Here is a 20,095-nt window from a genome sequence, read left to right on the forward strand (position 1 = left end):
CTCTGCCCCACATGCAGGCCAGGGCCGTTGCTCCACCTGCTAATCCTGACACAGCCTTATTCACTCTCTCAAACACAAGTCTCACATCCTTCCTGTCCTACATACTGGCATAAAGAACAAATTCCTTCATTTTTCTATTATTATAATTTACTAGCAGAAACCTTCCTCTCTACACAAACAGCTCTTCATGTTTGACTACTATAATTGCATTTTCAAAGTTATAAATAACACGTTAGACTGTGCATGTGTTCATGCAAGTCAGGCTATAAACTGGCAGATGAATGAAATTAACTGTCTCCAGAATTCACATTCCTGTCACTGATTGAATTATTTGATCAACGTAATTGCTCAGAGCAAGAGCTAATTGGAAAATGACATGCATTTACCCTCTCTATAGAGGAAGAGAGGCTTATCAGGTATTTTACTGCAGGCACTTTCATTGCCTCCAATATTCTGGAAGAAACAAGGGTTTTAAATGAACCAGGCCCAAACACACAAGGCTTTTTTTTTTTTAGCCAGATGCTTCCCCATCCTTAAAATAGCTCTAGTACTTTGCAGTGCAAGGGTTTGAACATGCCTATACTGCAGCACACACAGGTATCTTGGCACGTGTGTGTATGCGAGCTGCAAGCCAAGCCTCCAGGGGTCTGCAGCACAAAATGCGTTCCTGCTTTGTGTATCTGTATTCATGCTGGTGCTGCAGATGTATGTGTTTGGTTCTTTCTGTGACAGACTCCCATCCCTGGGTGCTTATGCAGAGAATATTGATTGGCTAAGTCTTGGCTGTCAGGAGGAGGAAAGGCAGAGAGTGATGTTTTCTGTGCTGCTGGTGTAGAAAAACTGTAAATTCCCAACTTGCCAGCTCAAACCCTACATCAAGGTTGCAGCTTGAAACACCAATACCTTTCAAATTATTTTTCTGTCCCTCACCTCGCCCAGATATCCTGGTTAAGATTCTGAGTTTGTTATTAAATTTTCTTATTAATTAAAATCTAAGAAAAGGGTGCTAGAGCAGAGAGGGGAGGGATAGAAAGAATCAGGAGGTAGGAGACTCAAATCCTAAACTGGTCCCTCTTTCCCTTACTAGCTCTAGCATTGTCTGGAGTTGGAATATTTCATTTGTTTAAATAAGAGACAGGCAAGCACTTTTCCAAGCTGTATGGAAAGGGAGGAAGCTTATCTATCAATGCCAAGAGTTTGCAGCCTATTGTCTCCAGGCCCTGATGGTTATCTGTTGGGGAAAGGGAGCTAAGAAAATTAACCCTGTTGCCAGTCGCCTTAAATTTGCAATAGATGGTCTGCACCTCTGTTGGAAAATATTGGGGTCTGCAAATTAAAAACTGGGTAAAAACCAGTGTGTTTTCCTCCTGCTATTCATAAGCAGTTCAAGCATCAAGATTTTGCGTGCTTGGAGAGAAAGCTCCAGAAGTGGTCCATGGAGCACGTGAATGAGAAGCACTGTGCCAGGTGTCACTCCCTGAGATGTAGCAGTGCTGCTAACACTGCACAAGTGGTACGGGACAGCTCTGGGAAACTCGCTGTACTGCGTGCCGTGTCCAAGGGGCTGGCACTGCCTACCTTTGATGAGTAGTGAACAAGGTGGGCAATTATTTAGTTCATCCAAGAGGAGATGAAGAAACTAGTGCAGCACAGCCTATTTGTACTTGCAGCAGGACATGCCTGACATTAGAGGTTTTTTAGAGTAGGAAGCAAAAGTATCCAATAAGGAAATAAAAATACCCTCACCATGCAGTGCTTGTGTACGTGTCCCAGTTGTCCCTGGGAGAAGGAGAGTTAGATTCATTAAGTACCTGTAAGAAGAATTTTATTGTGGTTCTTAGGATTGCTGTGTAGTTTGGACAAGAGGGATGCTGAGAGCATCAGGTGCCATTCCTGCTCACAGCTCTGCAACACACACGGCCACAGTAAGCTGCAAACAAGGACGATTCCAAGGTTTGGTGTCCTGTCAGTGACTCCAGCCAGTGGAAAACTGGTCTCAGTGTGCAAAACTGTGATCTCTAAGCTCTAGCTAAGGGAATAAATCAGTAACCTGATGGCGGCACAGGACACCGCACATGGGGCATGCAGGCTCCTGTTGCCAGTTCTAGGCACAAAGGGGAAAAAACTCCACCAAGATATTGTAGGTATCTCTGTAAATTCACGGCTAAAGCAGGGCACGAGCGTGCAGGGAAGTGGCCACTCCAGGGCGACAAGGCAGCAGGGCCAGCAGAGGGAGCCCGCCGCTGCCGCATCCCGGGATCGCCGTAAGCCGCGCCCAGCCCAGACCAGCAGCTCCTCACCTCTCCCGCCCCGCACCTTTCCCAGCCCCGCACCTTTCCCAGCCCCGCATGCAGCCTCGCAGCCCCGCAGGGCTCCTGCACGCCGCTCTGCAGTCCTTCAGCCCCTCCACTCAGCAGCTCTGCGGCCTTGGATGCCACAGCCCTTCAGCCCAACATTTCCCTGTGCTCAGCACCGAGAAGCCTCATGCTTCCCCAGCTCGGCGTCCCGCCAGTCCCACAACCGAGCATGCCGGAAGACCTGCATCTATTTCTGTAGCCCTGCAAACCCGCGGCCTAGCACCAAGCCCCAAATTTCCAAATGCCCGAATTTCAGCACCCCCACATCCCAGCAGCCCTGCTGTGCCTACCACCAGTGCCCACAGCACATCATCCAGCACAACACCCAAGCTGTAAAGCAGCCCCAGAGCTGCATATCTCCATGTGCCGGCAGCCCCAGAGCCCGCAGCTCTGCCCCAGCAGCTCAGCATCCCAGCCCAGGATACACAGCAAGCAGAGCCGGCACAGAGCTGCTGCTCCTGGGTGGCTTTATTGTGGCTTCTGCCTTCAGGAGCAGTGACAACTGTGACTGGAGGTGGCTGTAGTTATATATTGGGGTTTTTGCCAGAGGCCCTGTTATGAACTATATTGACAGAGGTGCTATTTCTTTATTTCTTTTTTCAATCTTTTGCTATTTTCTATTCTTGCTGGATAAATATTTCTAATATTATCTTGCCACTGCCTGAGCCTGAGAAGGCAGCTTTACACATGTGTGGATGCAGCCAGCACTACTGATGCACTCCTAGTCCCACCACTCTGCAGGGCTGGAGGCAGGCAGGCAACACGGGGAAGGCAGGCAGCAGCTGCCTCTGCCACTTCTTGTCTCCAATACTACAGCTGGTACTTCACTGTGAGCTTTGCCTCCACCAGGAACAGTCCCTCCACAGGAACAGATTTTTCAGCAGGATTTTAGCCCTGGATATGAACACTGAAAAACCTGTTGCTTTTGTTACACTGGGACATTCATCCTGCCAGCTGTGAATCAACATGATTGTACTTCTGCAATGGAAAAATTCAAGAAATGTATGCAGAAGAATTATTCTCCCCCAGTTTTTGTCTAGTCCTGTCCACTTTGTGGTCCTGCTGAACCTCATGCCAGTAGCTCTGTACAGGAGGGTGATAGCATGATCAGTCTGGTGGAGCACTCCTCAACTGGCTGACTTACAGCAAAGCCTTGCTATTATATCCAAAGCCATAGCACAGGTGTGCTGCTCCTCTGTGAACATATTCCAGAGGGACATGTGGGCTGTCTTAGCTGGAATTTCATCCTATTTTTTATTTAGGCACAAAATATCTGGCTACCATTTTTAGCCAAGAGAAGGTGATTGAAATGGAAAAAGTCACAAATTGGGATGGAAAACAAGGCTGTGGAAAATATTTGCAGGCAAACAATAAAAATGCAGTTTGAGTCAATGGTGATATCAAATTTCAGTGCTTTCAAGATTTTTTTATTATTTTTACTTAAAAGTAAAATTATTTAAATTGTAGAAGACATTTGAATAAAGAAAACATTATTCTAAATGTCAACAATGGAAAAAGTGATACTTTGATAGTCATAATTTTTTCCTTATTACTTTTGTTGGAGGAGATGTATGTTTTCTTTTGGTGGTCTCATAAGAAAAACAACAGTTTTAAGGAAACAGAATTTTTCAATTAGACAACATTTTGCTGAAAACCCCTATCTGGAAGAAAGCTGGAAATAGTTAGTGTGACAAGTCTAGAGAAATCTTTTCATTCCAGATGTGTTATTCTGCTTCCCCTGCTATGACAGAGGTACTTAAAGTTAAAAGACGCAGCACCAGTGTAACTAACTACATATTTCCTGACATTTGTGTCTGTCAGCACAGGGATGGTTAGACTGCAATTTATAAACCTGAGCTTAATTCATTCTCATACCACAGGGGGCAATCAAGACCCCAGTGATTCCCAGTGAGAAATCAGGGCCAGTGTACAAGAGGCTTTTTCCTAATTTCTGTCTGTGTCATGTTCGGAAGAAAGATACGCATAGCAAACATAGTCCAATTCCAGCCCTTCTCTGCTGAGTCAGAGTCAACTTCTTAGGTCTTATGGATCTCAAGTCAGGAAGGCAGGATGGTCTTGTGGCTTAGGATATGGTCTGTGAGTCTGAATAGTTTATTAATGAAAAAAATTGTTCAATTCATTTATTAGCAGATCATTCTCTGACCAGAAAAATTGCCTTTAGAAAATTTCAACTGTAGGCATTTTAAAGACAAAAGGGCTAAAAAAAGGAAGTCCAATTGACATTTGATCATTTCTGCATCAACATTATATTTATCCTTAACCAGCTGTTTTGGAAGGAAAAGGACAAGCACCAGGGTATATACTAGAAATATCCTGATTTGCATTTTAGGCTTGCCAAACTCCCATTGATTAAGCTGGTAATGTTGATTAAGGACCTCAAGCTGTGACCCTCAACAATTCAGTCAGGTTACTCCTGCTGCTTAGCAAGGCTTGAGTTAAATTGGAAAGCAGGATAGAGTGTCAGTGAGTTTATCAGCTCTGAGCAGTGTGTTTCTATGCAGACAACCTGCAATACCTCCCTGCTCAGCCCAAGTCTTACAGGGGATACAATAGGTTGTCTGTCTGCTGGTAAGAAATATTAAAGTCCTTCAGGAAAAAAAAACCCAACTAAAAACCAATCCTTCTTTGGACCGATCCTCTGGAAATCAGTCATTCAGTCAGTAAAGTTAATGATCAGTTGGTGGGTGTCGTGGTTTGACATGGAAGTGAATTTTTTTTCCAGGAAGTTGGGTCAAACCAATCAGTGGTCAGGTTTGGATATTGGCACCTGGAGTGACCACTGAAAGTATGGACACGCCTCTGAGAACACAGGGGGTTAAAAGCAAGAACTCCCAGGAGAACTGTCTCTTTGGTTCCGGTCGTTAGAGAGTGCAGACCCTCCCCTGCCCAGCGATGGGCTGGGTGGGGGAGGGGAAGCCATGCCGCCTTGTCCAGGTAGGCCGAGGGGCTGAAGGTCTGGAACCGAGCCAGCTCCTGTGGACGGAAGGGTGGAGAGAAGCGGAGATGCCTTTGTTCCCCCCCCACAGAGGGAAAGTGACAGAGAGCCTGACGACACCTGGAGATTGGCTGGTAGAGGAGAAGGAGAAAGGGGGGGGGGGGGATGGTGCCCAGCATGGGAGATGGAACGCTGGACCAAGATATCAGCCATCCAGGGAGTCTGAACTTTTAACCCTTTCCAGGAAATGAGGGCTTTGTAAAATATTACTCCTCCTTGATTTGTAGTGGAAGAGAGACAGTCTGGGACCTGACATATTAGAAGAAGAAATATTTAGGTGGGAGGAGATGATAAAGTAGCTTTTGGCTGGACTTTTCTTGTTAGCCATGGACTGAACCAAAATCTCCTGCAATAGAGACTGCATTTTAGGGGGATGCAGTGGTGACCCAAGGAGACCTGCTTCAGCTTCTAACAGCACAGGAATGGCAAGAACAGAAGAAAGCTGAGGAGGGAATGGTGATGCCCTCTGTCTTCGGGAAGAAGATGATCTCTGTTCTTGGACCCTTGGCCCCAGGGGAAAATGGGGGGGACTGTAGTCCCAAGATGAAAAGCTGAACTGTTGTATCTTTGGGTTTGTGGCAAAGCATCCTTAAAGGAGCCCTATGAGCAGTCTGTCCATGCACGGTGGTGAGAGCACTGTGACGTGGAAAGGAGAGTGTCACACTGGCAGATTTTCTCCGGGCGGTTGCCATGTGTGACAGGGAAACACAGGAGGTGGCAACTGTGTTTCCTGGGGGATCTGTGGTACAAGAGAGACTTCTCTCTCCCTTGATAGCTTGAGTATTGATTATCTGAAGGGTGGTAATTTGGTCAGGAATCCCGGATGATGTTTCATGGTGGGTGTTTTAGGAATTGGGAGGAGGAGGGGTGTTTTAAAAGGTCTTCATCCTGGATTTAGTTTATGTGTTTTCTGTAGTAGTAGTAGTTTAATAAAGTTTTTTTTCCCTTTGTTATTAAGCTTGGGCCTGCTCTGCTCTGTTCCTGATAACATCTCACAGCATTTATTTAGGGAAGGTGTATTTTCATGGGGGCGCTGGCATTGCGCCAGTGTCAAACCATGACAGTGGGTTAATAGCCAAACCTGAAGTCAAAGATGATTAAAGCTTAAAAAAAAATTAACCACTCAGTGACTGTAGTCAAAGACAGTATTCAGTTATTTTTTGATGGTTCCTTCTCTGTCTAGGCTCCCACAGAGGCTGACAAGTGATATTTTAACTTGTCAAGACCACAGCACCATAGCAACAAAACCCTAAGAAGCCCATCAGTTTGCTGCACAGGACCTGTTTTTCATACCAGGCCTTTGATCTTTAAGTGTATTTAGCACTGCCATTTTTTAATGAGTGTGGTGAGGAGGTGAAATAGGTCCCTTGCTTAAGTAAGACAATTTATTATTGTCACTTGGCCTGTGAAGGACAAGCCATGCAGAAGAGCTCCAGTCAGGGGAGAGAGGCCTTGAACGCATTCAGAACATTTACGCTTCGGTTAACAGGGAAGCAAGCTGCATAGGGGTTTGCAGAATCCAGTTCCCACTGCTTTGGGGGAAAAAAAAAATGTTTTTATTTCTTCATCTTCAATTCACGCTTCCTCAATTTACTGACAAAAGAAATTTTAATTATTTACTAACAAAGATAGGGCTTTTTCCTTCTGCTTCATGCTATGGCAATAAGATTGTTGGGTTAATGTTGACTGAATAATCCATGGTGCCATTAGCTGTTGTACAAAGTCAAAAGAATTTACACCAATTTCGAGGGTAGCAGCTGAGCCTGTCAATCCAGAAGGGAAGGAAAGAGGAACCACTGCAAACCAAATGGAGATTTTTCCAGTGATATTATAAAGAGATGGTGTGATACAGGTAAGTGATATAACATAGCTAAGAACAACTTCTTCTTTCAAACACAAGACTGTAAGAAACAACTGTAATTTCTTGTTTCTGTGATCTTTCTCTGCTGGAGAGCAATCTAAAATCCAGGACAGACAGCACTTAACAGCACCTAGCATCTGACAGGTCTTGATTATGTCTTCTCGCAGGCAGTGGCAGCAGCACAAGACAGGCAGGGCTTTGCTCAGAACCTAACATCCATGTGTGCCTCACCACAGAGACAAGTGATCCCCTGGGGCAGTGCCTGGCACTGGTCAGCTGGGCACACACAAGGAAGGGACCCAAAAGGGCTCCCATGAGGATATCTGCTCCTGTGGTTTTCAGGCTGCCCTTCAGGGACACACAGGCAATCCACAGGACAAAAGGAGCTGATCAGTGAAGTGAATGGAGAAAAAGTGAATTGAACAGGTACATCTACTTCCACATACAGAAACAAATGTTACAGTGAGGGTGCAAGAGCACTGAAATATACCCTAGGCTTTGTTTGGTTTTCTTTCTGTTGTCAGTGAAAATCACATGGAACCATAGCACTTGACAGTCTTTGGATTCTTTTACAAAGGTATGGTTGGAAGAGCAATTGTCAGGAAACACCATTGCATCCCAGCTACCTAGCTGTCCCTAACCTGACAGCCCTGGGTCTTTCACCTTACTGGAGATGCCTCAGTCCTTGGAAGTAACTGCAATATGCAATTGTCCACATCTCTGGAAAGTACGGTCTACCATCTGTATTGATCTTTCCATGCTGCAGTTTGAGCTCTTTACTTGCTTCACATACTGTGGAGAACAGATTATTTCCTTTCCCTGTGCTGTGGCAAAAGTGAAGAGTGTTCAGCTCCCCGTTGTTCAGAAGGCCGTATTGCAGGGACAGCCCACACTTCCCTCACCTCAGTGATGGCCAGTGAGCCAACAACAACCAGTGTACCCCAGAGCAGCCGAGGAGCAGCACTCTCCACAGCTTTCCTTTTCTGTTGCATTGCTTTTATTCAGCACTGTCTTCCCAACCCTAAACACCTGCTGGATTTGCCTCTAGTTTTGAGTGCTTTTCCAGTGCTAATTCCTACCTTTAGTTGTATTTCCTTAGAAGCAGCCAAAGCACATTCCTGTATCCTGAGGCCACTTTGCTCCTTTTTTGCCCTTCAGGAGGGCTTCCCTTTCTTTGCAAAAGGCAGCTTTCAAACCCATGGGAACTGCACCACACACACACACACACACGCAACCAGCTCTGCATTAACCAAGACCCAAGACAACCCAAAGCATGGAAACAACAAAAAAAGAGCCCTGTACACTAGTCAGTACCTGGAGCTAAACAGAGATATTCTACCCCTCATATACTTTTTTGTTAATTGTTGCTCTGGACATTTTTGTTTTATCAGATGGGGAAGGACACTCGAGACCCAGCTAATTTGTGTCTCTTGTCAATGGCTCTTTGTTTTCTTTTAGCTTTCTTTTCCCCTTATTTTTCCCCTGGCCCTATAATCATTTCTTTGTTCTCTTTGGTAAGCTGGCCACTCAGAGCATTACATCCCTCTCTTAAACCTAGCTGCAGTATTGTTCATAACAGCAGCAGCAGTAACTGCTGAGGTGGTAGTGACGCGTGGCCACCAAGGCTCCCTCTGGCAGGCACTGCACAAAACATCACACTACCTGCATTGACCAAACCCAGCTTTGCAGTGACCAAAGAGACTGAATTGCAGAGGAAAATGCACCTTTTTCTTACAAAACAAATATAATGCCTTGAACTTTCCCCTCACAGGCACTTTATTGTCCTTTTTCATGGCAAGCTCTCTGTCTGTACAAGTGTAGGCTAGCAGCAAGGTACTAATAAATTAATAAACAGGAAGCAAGGCACAGGCCCAGGCAGTTGCCTATACAGTTAAATGGTTGGCATTGTCCTTGCAGGAGTTTGTCCCAGACCAAGGAAATACTCCAGGCATGTTTCAGGAGCCGGGGTGGTTCTCAGCAAGTGGCTTGGGCACAGCTCTCCTGCTCTGGGGGACAGGAGCTTGTCTCCCTGGGGATGGCTGGGAATGCCAGTGGGTCTTGGGAGTGGAAAACACTCCCTGGACTGTTTTATTATTCTATGTAGCTGTAGGCTTGGTGTCTCAGCAGTGTGCAGATTTTAATGGATTGACTCACCCTGGCATCCCTGCGGAGCAGGGAAATACTGTTAAGCCCCTGGGTCTGAGGGCAGAAGCAGACTCACAGAAACACTAAAAGGGGTACATGACTCCAGAGAAGCCCTCAAGTCCCACAGCCCTCTTGTTTCTCGAACTCCTGCCCCAGACCCAGGGCTTGAAGCTGGTGAGGGTGGGCCAGCCATGGAGATGTGCCCCTGGTCTGGTGGGGATGCTGAGCTGCCCAGGACCCCATGGGGCAAAACAGGGGCCACCTCCTTTTGAGCTCTGCAGCTGAGATGAAACCCAGCCTGGTGAGGCTGGGCAGATTAAAGTGTGCATCAGGCAAGCCTGGTTCAGAGAACAGGATCAGGTTTGCACTTAACTTGACCCTGAGGGACTTGCAGAAGCTTAGGCAGGGACATGGCTTCTCTGCCCCATGCGTTTTGACTTACTGAGACATATGAGGCCTCAGGGCCTCTCAGAGGCCACATGTCAAATCCATATGGATCGTTTGTGCAGAGGAAATTGGTGGGGTCAGGAAGAGTGGAAGCTGCTCAGTGCTTTACAGACACATTGCCTGAAGTTCCTCTCCTGAGAAAAACAGAAAGCAGTTCAGCACCATGGATTTTCCATTTTCTCCATTCCAATTTTTCCATTCATTTTCTCCATGCGTATGATAAGAGGGAGTTGCTCAGGCACTCAGCTACTGGGTCATCTGTATCTGTTCCTGAATGATGTCCATCAATATGGTGTCAGGGACTGCAAATACAGAGAATCTGTGTTCATTAATTATGGCATTATAGGAAAATGCACTGATTTGCCAACAATACTATTTTGAGATTATTTTTATGAGTGATATCTTTACTTTGATACCTGAACAACTGGACCTTTTGACAGAGCACCTTCATGTTTCCAGAGCCAGCTCCCAGGCACTCAGCTAAAGTCCCTGCAGAGCCCTGTGCAGCTGGAGTGGCAATTTGCAGCTCCCCACTGGTGTGCAGTGGGTGGCCCTGCCCTAAGACACCCAGCTGCAGTGAGCCCAGCCCTACCAATAACACAGCAATGAGCTTTGCTCAGGCCAGCGGCCAGCCCGAGGCTCTGCAAGGCAGGGATGGATCCAGGGGCCATATGGATCCAGGTTGTGAGACTTCAGCTGTGTTTATTCCAGCCTGTTTTTTCTCCCAGCTCACCTCCCACTGACACCTGCACACCTGTGTGGAGGGAATATTTGTGCCTTTCCCTGCTCCAGGGCACTGACAGCAGAGTTGCAGTCAGGGCCCATTACCCACTCAGGGTGGGGTTGCAAAACTGAGGGAGGAGGAGGAAAAACCATGGCTTTACCTTAATTGTTATTCTCCTTGCTGAGTCTTCTTCTTTCAGTATTGCCTCTGGTAGGAAAGATTATTTTCTAACATACAATTGCTTAAAAACAAAAGGAAAACTCAGCAAAATTAAAAGTACCACCACTACAAAAAAAAAAAAAAATCCACACAAGAAATCTGGGACTCATCCACTCCTCTGTTAATTAGCCTTAACAAAAACAATAAAACCAGAAAGCAAAGAAAAGGCCAGTGAAGGTAATTGGGCTAGGCTGCTGTAAAAGTGTAAAAGCAGGAGCTGTGGGAAACAGGGACATGGCTGCAGACAACATCACCTTGTAGAAAACCCAGACCTCTGAGGTCTGCCACTCCCCTGAGTCCTATTTTGTGGCAAATCATAGTAGATGGTGTAATTATCACAGCTGTGCTTTAGAGTGGTTTAAGAGGTCATACTTTCCTGACCGCCTTTGGAGCACAACAGCAGTGGCAGGCATATTCCTGCCAGCACAGCTCAGCTAAATCCACCAAAACAAGCAAACAAGCATTCTGGAAGAACTTGCTGGGTGGTTTTTGCTGGATGCTTGTTTTCAATGACAAGTTTCCGAGGAAAACAGTAGCAGTTTAAAACCTACATGTTGTTTTTTTTTACATACCAAGAAAGCTTGTGGACTTTTCCCTTCTCCTCTCCAGCAAATACTTTGCTGCCTCTTTTACAATGCCATTTCTATTGACGTAAAGCAAAGATAAGGAATGTTTGCCCATGCTGCCTTGCTCAGTTTTCCATGTGTGGCTTCTGGCTGATTTGCCATGTGCCCCTGCCGAGGTCTCAATCCATTTTCGACCAAAAGAGTCTGGGTTCTTGTTTGGCTTATCATGCCAACACAGCTGGCAACCCATTAATCTCCTGTTCCCAATGTCTTTACTTCAGTGGGAAAGTTCTGGTGCTTTTCAGTGGTTTGTATTTACGGCTAACAGAGGCTGGTGCTCAAAGTCCCTAGGTCACTTCTCCACAACTACCAGAGCTGGGAGAGGTTCAGCATTTTCGTCCTTGCTCTAACTCTCTCTGTTAAAGATATGGAGACCTGTAAAGCAGCAGAAGCAGGTTTGAAGCAAGGATCACATTATCTACCAGTAATGCCCTGCCCTCATTCACATCTTTAGTCTGAGGACTTCAAGACATCTACAAAGTACATTCTCAAACACTGACAAACTGAGACTCAGTTTGCACTCAACAGGAGTTTTCCCATAGAGTTTTGGGTTTTGGCATGTGAATTCTGTCTGCTCCCTCCCTACTAAGAAAGGACACTAATCTGCCAAGGTTATCTAGCAAAGGAGTCCTTGGAATTTCATTATGTTCAGAAAACTGTTTAGAACCAGACTGGTGAAAACACTACTTTGTGAAAGTAAACCATTCTGGAAGGGTTTGCCTTGTAGAGCCATGCTGGTAGTACTGTTTCGGCAACTCTTTGTTTCAAAATCCAGCTCCAACGGACTAGACTTGCAATTTCTCAGGCCCAGCCTTGTATGCTAGTGAGGGAGTCCCAGGAAGAGACGGGATGCTTGAAAGGGAAAGAAAACCTTATACTGTGCCTGGCTTCTATGTCTATGTATACCTATTATGGTTGAAAAGTGCTGTCCTAAAGACTTGGGAATTTGAAGTTTTCATTCTGTCCCTGAAAAAATAAATATAATGCCTGTATAACTGCTTTCCAGTATACCAAATCTGCTCACAGTTCTCTCCCAAAGCAGATTGTGGGGTGGAGCATGGTGTGTTGAGAAGTGCCTGCTCCTCCCCAGCTGTGGCTGCCAGCAGCAGGGATGTGGGATGGGCACAGCTGGCTCAGCTAAGCTGGAGACCAGGGAGGCACCTGGGAGCCTCCACATACATCCAGCTGAGCCAGGACAGTGCTGTTTTGGATGGCAGGCTTTGCTCCACACCAGGTGAATCCTATTCTTTGGTTTCCTGCCTTTGTATTACCATGCAGCACAGAAAAAGCCATTATTTTCCTCCTCTGCTAAGCTTCCCTGGAGCTGTGGTTGCTTTCCTGTGATCCTGGCCCTCAAAGCCAGGCAGCTATCAGGGAAGAACATCCTGCTCATTTTCAATAAAACTAACACTTGCATTGGCTTGTTCCAAGCCTTTCAATCCCCACCAAGGACATCCTAGCAACCGCTTTTGGAAAAGATCTTTAAATGTGGAAAGGGAAAAAGCTTTTCAGCAGTGGCTATGGGGTTCTTCCAAGTTTGATACCACAAGGAAGTGGCTGTCTCCAAAAGAGATAACACTAAGACCAGTTTTTCCTGTTTTTCAGACTTTCAGAGTAACCAGCTAAAAATGCATGGGACAAACTGTCTGCAAAGGCAGATCAGCACAGATATATTGGCTGGGCCAAGCTTTCAGGAGTGGGAGGGTGCAGAAGCAGGCATGGGAGCATCCCTGTGGAGCAGACAGATCTCTCTGCTCTCCTCACATTCCAGCATTGTTAACAAAAGTGAAGGGCACCATTAGGAAGCTGGTTTGACCCCTCATACAAGGATGTGTATGGCCCAGCGAGAGGTGACCCTGGGGACACCCCACAGTGGTGGGGAGGTGGTGGATTTCCCTTGGGAGTATTGATGTACTGAGCTCTGATCACTCTGGCTGGTGACCATTTCAGCCAGATCTGAGCGTATTTTACTCAGCATTATAAGACTGTTTAGTGTCCTGGTTCTCTATGCCTAGGGAACACATGGGCTGATCACTTTCTTGCATTCCCATTCCTCTCACAGTGTTTGCATTTGGGTTTAAGATGTCAAAAAACCTCTCTCCTGCCTCACTGCTTACTCCCTCTGCACTTCCTGCTCTACACCAGCCTGGGTTGTAGCTGCCTCTTCCTGGTCCTCCAGCCAGGTCTGATTACATGATCCTCTGTCACATTCATTTGCAAACAGGGACCTTATTCTTACACACAGCCCTGCACCTGAAATGCAGAGATATTCCTGCACTTACTTTATCAATGTAAAAGTGTCAGCATTTTTAGGCCTGGCCACTGAAGACTCCCTGGTCCAGAAACAAGCTCTGAATCTCCTATGGTGTAGCTGGAGTCTCCCTGGCACCTCCCAACTCTTTCTCAGCAGGCCTGGGAGACCAGACCCCTTATATCTGTTGTGCCATAAGGGGGGACATTTTGGGAAAGAAACCCCAGGTCTGGCAAGCTGCTCTGGATCTTGACTCCCCTCTGAAGCAGTCCTGAAACTCTGGCAAGGTGAGGGGTTTGGGTATGTTGTGTGGATGGGGTGGACAGAGTAGGCTGATGAATTTTGGTCCACATGGACTGCTGGGGTTCATCCCCATTCAAGGAGACTTTGGATATTTAATCAGTGTGAAAACAAAACTGATGTCTCACATAACCCTGTAAAGAAAACTGATGAAGGCTTTTTAGCCTGTCTAAAAAAGAAAATGTCTGCTGTACAGAAAATACCTCTGAGATAGACAACTTCAGGAATACAAGTTACGTCGCTGAAGACGGGGTAGAAGCGTACATGGGAGATGTTGGATTTCAGTCCACTTGGGCATGAAGGCCATGGAGATCTATCTGCCTGTGCGGTTGCATGAAGATGCCCATGAATGCAGGTCACCTCAGTTCCAGCATGGATTCAAGAGAGTGGTCACATCAGGGATGAGAGCAGGGCTGGAGCAGGAACCAGCAGAGGCAGCCAGTAGGGTTTCTTCCCAGGAGTGTCACAACTGTCAGGAAGGCTATGGCAGAAAAGTTACTCACTAGTCTTCTCTAACAGGGAAGGGAATGCATAGGAGAAAGGAAAGTTTTCCCAGCTGCTGGAAAGAACCCCTAAAGAACAGAAGCATGGCAAACTAGATTTTTGACAGCTGTATCAGGAGTACACCTGGGGAACTAGTGGGGTTGTGCCAGCTAAGAAAAACTAATACGGGTATTCACCTGTTGGCTGACAAGCAGTCTGGTCAAGAGTACCTGTGCTGCAGACATCACACCCTTTTCCAATGCAGGCAGCTCTGCTCTGGCTCCTCAGAGATGTGTCCAAACTGAGCTGTCTTTTCTCCGCTCAGCTCTCTCCTCCATCACTCCCACCAGTGTGTAGCACATTATCTAAGCATGTTTTCTTCTCCTCCAGCTTAGTTCTTGGACCTCCACCATCTCCAGGTTGTCTCTGTAAACAGGGGTCCTGTGGAAGAAATAGAAGAATAGTTATAAATCCCAGTGAGCAGAAGAGCAGTGAAATGCAATATACTCCAGGGCAGGGGCAGTTCCACCACTCAGATGTTTGGCAAAGCTGGTATCTTTGTTATTTTTCTTACCAAGACATTTATCTGCCACCACCTAGGTCTTATCCAGTGTGTCCCCAGCAGTGCCCAGGTGACCTGCTCGGTCAACTGCTTTATCCCTGCTCTGAGCCAGCAGGGAGAGTCCTGGGAAGAGCTCCCAGCTCTGGTGCACCCAGAGGGTGTGGGGCAGCCCCAAAGCAGTGAGTGGCTTACACAACAAGCTGGCAAATTGGTGACTATCACACAAAATCAGGACATGCAGTGCTTTTTAGCAACTGTGACCCCAGATCAGCTGAAAAGGATTTTGAAAGTGCGATAAAGGGCTCACCTCCCACCGTGGTTCTCCTGAAGAGGGACTGCAGATAGGAGGCTAGGGTTAATTTGTTTTCTGAATGAACTAGGAATTTGGGAGCCTTGAAGCATTGTGCTTTGTTTTGGTTTTGTTTTGGTTTTTTTCCCAGGTTTATCTTAACAATGGGTTTTGTCTGTGAGTTTTTGGTACCCTGTCCTAAATTCAATCAGAACTTAGCTGGCAGGGTGGTGAGAGTTTATTGTGTTAATAATGTGTGCTACTTACTGATACCATTCCCCAGGTAGTGAAAACTACCCTGAAATCCATACATAGGGCATGAAAATGTTACTAAAAAAATCTCTGGCAAATACATATTTTTTTAAAACTACAAATCAAATGTATAAGTAGCAGTATTTTGTACTTCTCTAGCCCTTTCTACTCACAGTTCTCATAGAACAGCCTCAAAGGCACTTCTCTAGAGTCAGAGCAGGTCAGAGCAGTCCTTTATAAAAGCTGCCTTTTCTTTCCTGGCTTGCTGTCCTTTCCTTGCTCTCTCCCTCCCTTCCTATTCTTCCCCTTTCTTTTCTCACCAATTCACCTGCCAATGATTGGCTCAGTTGAGTCACTGGGATCCAACTCTGAAAAATGGATGGAGGCATCACAGATGGATATTTTTCCAGATCTTAGGGTCTCTCTTCTTGACAAAGATCACTATCTTGGTGACAGTCCTGCAGAGCAGGCCATACCCTTCCCCTGAATAAGCTGCAGTCCATCACGTCATGTTCAGAGTGTGCTGCCTCACTCCCTCACCTCTCTCCCTCTCAAGCTTTTCAAGTTTCTGCAAAAAAAGAAAAAAAGAAAGCTTTCATTCTCCAAGGCCAGCATCCAGTTCATATTTTTTCTATCACAGGGAAAATGATAAGCCAGTGTATAATAATGACCTACTTCACGTTCTGATAAAATAATTTCCTCTCTCTGTCATTTTTCTTGAAGAATGACATTTGACTAACATGAGCATGTAGGATAGAGCAAAAGCTTTTCTGTGAACCAGCTGATAATGCATCAGATTCAGCCCTGAGACAGACAACTGCCAGCCTGTTGACTTATGGGGTGTTAAGCCTGTTTATCCCTCAGCTTAGAGCTCTAAAAACAATTGGGTTCAAACCTGTAAGATGTGTGCATGTGATAGGATTGAGGCCAAAAGCTCGGAAACAGAGGCTATCTGTTACAGCATCCCTCCATCAATGCCCCCTCAGCCCACTGCCACCACGGCTGCCTGGGAGCTGCTCTGACTTGCTGCTGTGGTGCAAACGGGCCCCCCATCTGCAAAACAACCGGTTAGCTCATCCTCTTACACAAAAGACTACTGTATTGAGCAGGGTACATTACAGTATAGGGCAACCATGCAGCTCTGAATCCACTCACATCCCCCTCCCTGAGCACAGAAACAATGCAGACTCTTATAGCTATCCCACTGCAACCTACTTAGCTCAATGCATCAGCTGTACTTGTCTGCTGAAGGTGTTTAAAAATGTTCATGTGGCATTTTTTTGCTTGCAGCATTGCATGAGGAGATTTCTCACATCATCTTTCAATGCTGTTCAAATGGGTTGTCACCCAGTGCATATTGCCCAACCTCTCATCTCCCACCTACAGGAGTTTTCCTTGTGGTTGTACATCTTTTGTCTTAATGAGTTCTCCTCATGGCATTGATCCAGGACATGAATTTGCCATTTGCCATTGCTGGTAAGGGGTGATGTGGCTTGCACATCCTTGTGCCCTTGGTTGGGCCACATCCTGGTGTGGTATCAGAGACTGCAGTACATCTGCTCACCTTCTCTTTGCCAAAACCAGACAAAATGGACAGAAATTTGTCTGCTGTCATGACTTCATCATGTCAGGACACACTGCCCAAGATGGCCAAAGCCATCCAGCTTACAGTCTTTACTGTATTTACTGTGAGCATACTTACTATATGCTGACATCCAGCATCATATGCCATTCCACAGTACTAACAAGTTACCTGATTTATGGGATGCTGCTGAGAGTTAAAAGTAGTTAAAATATAATTATAGTGCTCCTTTTATTTCTTTCCTTGCATAAATGTGGTATGAAACTAGTCTGGTCTATTGACTTTTCTCCAATTTCTTGTTCCCTGAGGTGGAAAGTTCCTCTGGATTTCAGGAGATGGAAAACTACCAGTTGCTGAGCTCTGGCAGAAGGGTAACACAAATGTTGGCTTGGAGATGGATACTCCTCTTGACAGCTCTGCTCCTCAGGCATAACAGGCCTTTCTATCAAAGCTCATGTGTCCAGGAGACAACTTTCTTGGGTGCTGCTCAGAGCCTGAAGAATAAACTCTGAAGGAACTAGACCCTGAAAAGCTGTACCTCTTCCCAATGCGCATGCCTCTCACCAGCAATGCCTTCCCTTGTGCAGAGACAAGAAGGGGAAGCTGGGCATACACTGGGAACCATGCAGAATAAAATGTGACACTGGGCTGCAAATGTGGCTCTGCCCCCTGCACCAGGAATAACAGTATCCAGTCTCCATACTCCATGCAGTTCACCAGAAATGACTGAAGATATTCATTCTTTTAAGCAGATCCTGACTACCTTCAGAGTTTCACTGAAAAGCAACTTGTTTTCAATTGAGAAGGGACACAAGCCTCTGTGCAATAAATCAATTCTCCTTTTGTCTCACTTTAAGGAAAAGGATAACCTATGGCAATTTTTGTTGCTGGGGTTGGTTCCTAACTTTGATCAGGGATGTGATTTGTCACCTGCATCACTCTAATACTGAGCTTATACTGTTGCAATAGCATCACCATTCAAGATATTACCACACCCAGGTAGCTCTGAGCTCCCTCACCATTACAGCACAGCAGCCACACAGTAATCTCAGGCCTTTCAGTAGAATACCTGCTGGGCTGAAGGCACTCAATACTGAATAAAACGCTGTGATTTTGCAGCCAGGTGGCTGTGGAGCACGCTTGCTGTATGGCTCTGTTATGGAGGCAGCAAACCCAAGAAGAAGTGTGGCAAGAAGCTGCCATGGTGGTAACCTTTCAAACAGCTGCAGCTGTTTGCAAAGCGAGCCTGCAATGCACACGTAATGTTTTTCCCTTTTCTGACAAGAATAACCCAAATTAGCATTATCCTGGCACAACTCCATCCATACTCTAGGGAATTAGCTGCAGTAGTATTGCTAAAGCAATTCAGCTTTTCTAGGTAGACAGGCTATAATTACACTAAATTAAAATAGAATGCTTTTGTTCTAACTTTGGCTTCCCCACAAGGACTTGTACCAAAATAACTAAAGGTATGAATTAAGCCATTTCAGTTATTTTAGTATAAGCCTGAGTGCAGGCAGGCTCCTGCTCCAGTCCTTCTACCTTGGCAGAGCTCAGCTGTCTGGGTGATCTCTCACAGGCTTCATCACAGAGGGATAAATATATGAAAGCACCCAATGGGAAGCCGGGTTTGGTTGTAGCTGGGTGCCCTGTGATGGTTCTCTCTGGGGTTAATGCCATATGTGACTGCACCATCTTTGTTCATTTACGGAAAGGTAATTCTGCAGGACTGTGATGTCCCACAGGAGGGTCAATGGCCCCTCAGGGTCACACTGAGCCTTTATGCTCTGCTGGTTGCTGTGCTCCATCCCTGCCTCCCTGCAGGGAGTGGGAGCTGCTGAGCTGGCATGGGCTCCAGGGAGATGCTTTTTTCCTACACCTTCAGTTGCACATAGAGAGTATCCAACCTGGGGTGTTTGCAAGCTGCTTTCAGCCAGAGAGGACCTTGGCTTTGGCCAAGAAATGTTCAAAATGTCTATGTGCAAAACAGCCATGGCTTCATGGAGAGCCACAGTGACTCTTCCCATGGGAGTGGCCAGGGCACTTAGGAAAAGATCATCTGTACAGGGTGCTTTTTTCCATGAGACATGAGCCTTTGCAGGGCCTTTGGTGGTTAGACCACACCACTCCAGGGTTTAAAGGATCAGGAAGATGTCAGCTCCAGTGACCATGGGAAATACAGATGGGGCATGATGGGCAGATATAGCACGTGCTGCTTCACATGGGTTTCCACTTCACTGAGGGAAATGGGGAAGCAGCAGTTCAGGACTCACTGGCAACTCAGTGATGCTAAAAATGGTAAACTGAAATCACAACTCTGCCATAGACTCATCAACACTGATTTGGGTAAGTTCAAATATATGGACTTGCTGCCTGTCAAACGAGGCACCGCCAGGTGCTGTGGTCCATATTTGTATGGTACTTTTAAGGTTCCCGTAGGAAATGCGTTAATAATGTTACCAAATGAGAACAGAACCAGGCTATTCATCAGCCTTTCATTTTCAGTGTTTTTTTTTTGCAAAATTTTCCATGGCCAACTTATTTCAAAGGTGCTAAAGATGAGGTGCCCCTTTTTCTACGGCACACGGCCCAGCTTACCCCTCCCCAAGTGTGCAGGTGGGAGCTCACTCAGCGGCTTCCACGGCAAACACGCCGAGAGCACTCGTCGAAACTTGAGGGCTCTCCTGCCCTGCTAAGAGCGACGCGCTCCCCACAGCGAGCCGAGACCTGTCCGGCCGAGTCGGACGGGCCCTCACAGCAGCTCTGCGGTCGGGGGGGGGCCTCGAGCCCCGACGAGCCGGACGGCACCGCCCCCTCCGTCGATCCCAGCCAATGGCGCCGCGCGGCGGGGCCCGCCCCCTCTGCCCGCCCGCGGTCGTCGGTGAGTGCGGGCGGGGCGCTGCGGCGCCGCCTGGCGGCCGCGGCGCGCGAGACCGCGCGGCGCCGGCTCCTCCCCGCGCCGGCGATGTCACGCGGCGTTG

General features: G+C 46.7%; 1 long non-coding RNA gene across 1 annotated transcript; it reads right to left on the reverse strand.

Moving 5' to 3' along the window:
• Window positions 1-8,977: 8,977 nt before the first annotated feature.
• On the reverse strand, window positions 8,978-19,874 carry LOC128786515 (uncharacterized). The gene is made up of 4 exons (XR_008430314.1): window positions 19,713-19,874; window positions 15,861-16,100; window positions 14,627-14,870; window positions 8,978-14,427 (listed from the first exon to the last, which is right to left on the reverse strand). It is a non-coding gene; the product is annotated as an uncharacterized LOC128786515 (long non-coding RNA).
• Between the last annotated feature and the right edge of the window lie 221 nt (window positions 19,875-20,095).

Source organism: Vidua chalybeata, chromosome 3, assembly GCF_026979565.1.
Source record: "Vidua chalybeata isolate OUT-0048 chromosome 3, bVidCha1 merged haplotype, whole genome shotgun sequence".
Lineage (NCBI taxonomy): Eukaryota > Metazoa > Chordata > Aves > Passeriformes > Viduidae > Vidua > Vidua chalybeata.